The 4,568-nt window shown below is 34.4% G+C and overlaps 1 pseudogene; it reads right to left on the bottom strand.

Moving 5' to 3' along the window:
• Window positions 1-462: 462 nt before the first annotated feature.
• LOC111998066 (probable galacturonosyltransferase-like 9) lies at window positions 463-1,452 on the bottom strand (annotated as a pseudogene).
• Window positions 1,453-4,568: the final 3,116 nt, after the last annotated feature.

Genomic DNA, 4,568 nt, shown 5'->3' with positions numbered 1-4,568 from the left:
TAAATAGTAAGTTCAATTCACGATATCTTACAATATATATTTAGGTAGTAAAAAAAAGTATATTCATAAGTATACAAACTAGGATGAGCTTGAATGAGTTTGTGGGGTCTGCTATCAGAAGTTGGGGTTCGTGAGTTAGGAATTTGGGAATAGTTTTTAGGGATAATTACAGTAAACCCACCTGTGGTTAGGCCAAACTAGGATAAGCTTGAATGAGTTTGTGGGGTCTACTATCAGAAGTTGGGGTTCGTGAGTTAGGAATTTAGGAATAGTTTTTAGGGATAATTATAGTAAACTCATCTGTGGTTAGGCCCGTTTTCACTACTTTGCCCACCTAAAGTACCTTCCATTGGGGATCTGTTACCCACCTCTCCCTTTGCCATTTGAAAAACATATTTTTAGGAAAAAAAAATAAACATAACAAAGATAAAAAACTTGGGGTTTTTGATTGCTTAAGAACTTCTATGGTGGCAACGAACCCAACTCGTAGATACTCTTCTTTCTCTGCACTTCCATCAAGTTCTCAATTCTCTTCCTGTAGTTCCCTTCTCTCCACTTCACCAAATCCATGACCATAACCCCAGTGTTGAAGTAGCATGGGTTTCAGGTCGAAAATATGTGGGAAAGAATCGGTCGGACCAGAATAGGTCTGTGAAGTACTTGGTGAAATTCGTGTGGCAGTATTCGAGGGCTCTAATGACACGCGTCAAAGTCAGGTTGGTCTCCCAAAGCTTGATTATGTCGTCGACCATGACCACATCGAAGTTGAGGTAAATCACGCGGTCAATGCAAGAATTAAGAATGTCTCTGAGGTAGTTCTGAGTGTAGTTCAACAGGTTCTCGAGAGCTTGTTGAATCGAGGAGGAGATTAGGTTTATCACCGTGTCTTCGTGGAAGATGTAGACCTTGAAGTTGAGGGAAGGGAACGTGGATCAGATGAGGACATGTAGGACTCCTTGTTCTTCATTAGTGGGCACTCTTTCCTATTACAGTAGTCCAATGCTTCAGCAAACCGCTACAACCCATCAAGCCCAAGCCTAAGCCCATCTCCGTCGTCGTTCGGTCTCGTTTGAAACGACCATATATTGAGACAAAACGGCGGCAAAAGAAGCGACACGAGAAGAAACAAAACGATGATGCTTAATCTGAAAGGAAGCATTACTAGGTTTTTTTCTTTGTGGGTTCTTGAAGAAGAAGAAGAAAGAGATGGGTTTTAGAGATTGGGTATAATGAAGTCTAAGACTATAATAAATTTCTTTCTTCTTCTTCTTCTTTTTGAGAACTTAGATGAGAACTTTTATGAGAAGTTCTTAAGCAATCAAAAGCCCCAACTTTTTTTATCCTTTTTTTTTTCTCCTAAAAATATGTTTTTCAAAGGGCGAAGGGAGAGGTGGGTAACAAATCCCTAATGGAAGGTACCTCAAGTGGGCAAAGTGTAAATGATTGAACCATGGGTAGGCAAAGTGAAAACGGGCCTAATCACATGTGGGTTTACCGTAATTATCCCTAGTTTTTATTTGGGTGAAATAGTATGGTGTAAATAGCTAAGTTTTGTGTTTTGATTTTTGGGAAAAACTGCATCGTTTAATGATTTGGCAAAAGCTAAAAATATGTCAGCATGATTACGTGTCACTTAACAACCAAAACTAACCGAGGGTTTGTTTTTGCTAACAAAACCAAATTTCAGGATGTAAAATCAAATTTCTCAAATTTCAGGGTGTAAAATCTAAACAACCTAAAACTTCAGAGGTGTACTTTGAAATTTACCCTATTTTTTCTTAGAAGAAAACTTGTGAACTCTTTGGTTTCATATTAATGAGAGTTCAAGCTAATTACGGACTATATCATTCAATTTGTAAAGGAAGTTGACAAAAATATCTGTGTAGTAAAGTGAGATCATATATATGGTTGTTATTGTTATTGTATCGTGCATATTTTATATGGTACATATTGATATTTTTTATTTTAACATTAATTATTCTTGATTTTATATATTTACTCTACTTAGGATTGACTATAATTTTTAATACAATAATTCTAATTAAATACTAAAAATGTAGAAGTTAAGGTCTTTCGAATAAGGATATAGGCCGTTAGGTTGACTTCGTAATTGTCCTAACTTTTTCTCTTTCTTAATTTGTAATCAGGGTCACATGTCCTTCTGTTTTTCTCCCTTTTATTTTAACCATTACGTATATGTTGGTGTACAAAAATATATGCAAATATTCTCTATAGGCAACCTTGTTAAGAAAAAAGAATTTTTTTTTTATCGATAATTTGGAACATTATGTCATTAAAAATATTTTATGGATTGCAATTAGGGATGGTAAAAATGTTTTGCCTTGCTTGATTCATCCTACGCGAATTTTCCCTACCCCAGAGAGGTGATAAGATGAAGACGGGCTTTGCTTCTCCGGCCTTGCGCCTGAATGTATATACACACATTTTATTTATTATATAATTAAATTATTTATACATATAATTTAATCTTTTAAACAAATATCCTAGTTATAGTTTTTTTTTTAATACATATTCTATTACTATCTTCAAAACACTTGTTTCTCCTTTTCTCTTATTTCTTTCATGGTCACCCTTTCTCTTTTTGTTTTATCTTTATCTCATCAATGGCGAAACCATCTTAATAGAATTGGTAAAATACCTTAAACCTTGAGCCTCACCAGCCCACTCTTGCTCTGTGTGGGTTTTTCAAGGGGACATAGTTGGGACAAGGGCATCCATGATCCAACCCCACCTTGCTTTGTTGTTATCCCAAAGGTTCTAATTGGTTGAGAGGATGGTAAATGTTTGTGTTTTTCACCTTGTGTATTTTTGTAAAGAGGATGAAAAAGTAGAATGATTGAAAATAAATATAAATTTCTTTTATTTGGTTGGCAAAAAATAAATCTAAGGATTAAAAAAATTAATTTTTCTGAATTTACTACTATGCCCTTATTAACAAAAAAGTCACATATGTTTAGTAGAAAAAAAAAAAAAAAAAACACAATCACATATATAAAGTATTTTTTTTTTTTTTAAAAAAAAAAAAAAAAAAAAAAAAAACCCACCAAATCGCCCCTCTCCTCCAAGCAAAAAATAAGCTTATGGGGAAAAAAAAATCTAGTAGAATCAATTGAGTTCACTAATAAAATCTGCATACCACCATCAACTGGAGGTCTATCAAGCAAGTGAGAAAGGCGTTAATTTGCGAGGGGGTTTTGCCTTGCTTTGTAGAGAATTTCTATTCATTTGGGCCAATGAGAAGGGCGTCGATAGCTTTGATAGGCCCTTCCATGGCCAACATGGTCCCATCACTGACAAATCTGGTCATCTCCACCGTTAAGGCCAAGTGACTCAAGGAAACCCCAATCTCTCTCCATAAGTAATTTTTTTCCCTCATGAAAAATAGAAGTTTTGTGTGTAAATTGTGTTTAGCTATGAAGAAATAGTGAAAAAAGAAGAGAAGGTAAGTTAATTCAAAGGACAATGTAGTAATTGTTTTTTCTTTCTATATTATCTTTTCTCTTTAATTAAGAGGGATTAGATTCTAAAAAAAAAAAAAATTAGAGGAATTAAAATTTATGGGTCCTATCGAGAATCACCACCTTATTTTCTTTCTTTCCATTTTTCATCCTCCCGTTTAAATATTGGTAAAAAAATATCTCAATTGTAATCCCAATGCTATCAATCACCTTTGATTTTTTTAAAAAAAAAAAAGACTTTTTTTTTATTTTTATACTATATAGTTATATACCTAATAAAGTTTTCTAGAATTGAATACATTGGAGGGCACAGTTTTTATACAATCCACTAGTTTACTCGTGTAATTCTATAACGATTATAAAACGTAGCTATTCTCAGTTTTTGTCTGTTACTAATTGTTGTTTGGGAAATGAAAGCAATGGCCAAGAATTGATTGTAGCTAAACGAAACCTCATGTCTAATAGTGTCCAGTGAACCTTGGGTTAGCATTACAAAGTCGGTGGCCTTGGCCTGCACGTCTCACCTCATTGGCTCTAGACTCCACAATAGGACGGGTTCCGATGATGTCGCTTGTCTTATTTGTGTTGGAACTTTCTGCTTCTTAATTTGTTATGGTTCTCTTTGTTTTCTTTTGCCTGTTATAATCTTCAGAGTTCAGACCCCAAAAACAAAAAAGTACTAGAAAAATAATACAGTTTATTTTTCTATTATAGAAAAGAAATATGTGTGTGGGGAATAAAAATTAAACAAGTGAACCACAAAGTTGCATTTTGGGGAGGACTGCTTGAGAATCTCAAATCCCTGTGAAAGCCCAACAAAGCATAATCTTTTGAACAAGGAATTGTCAGAGAATCAACCATACCGATGTTTGACATGTGTCATTGATGATTGCTCTCACACACAAAAAAGAGAAAAAAAAAAAAAAAGAAAAAAAAAAGAAAGAAGAATAAACTGCCATAGTTTTCTCAAGTGGTACAAGGGACCCTATTGTGACAAATCCAATGATCAAATAACCCCAAATGGCTGTCCCTTTCTCTCCTTCCTCTGGTCAGAGCAATTTTTAACGAAATGGAAACTGCGTTTTGGTG

The sequence above is a fragment of the Quercus suber genome, unplaced genomic scaffold (assembly GCF_002906115.3).
Source record: "Quercus suber isolate HL8 unplaced genomic scaffold, Cork oak 2.0 scaffold_25, whole genome shotgun sequence".
NCBI classification, from domain to species: Eukaryota; Viridiplantae; Streptophyta; class Magnoliopsida; order Fagales; family Fagaceae; genus Quercus; species Quercus suber.
This window is presented reverse-complemented; position numbering and strand designations above follow the sequence as displayed.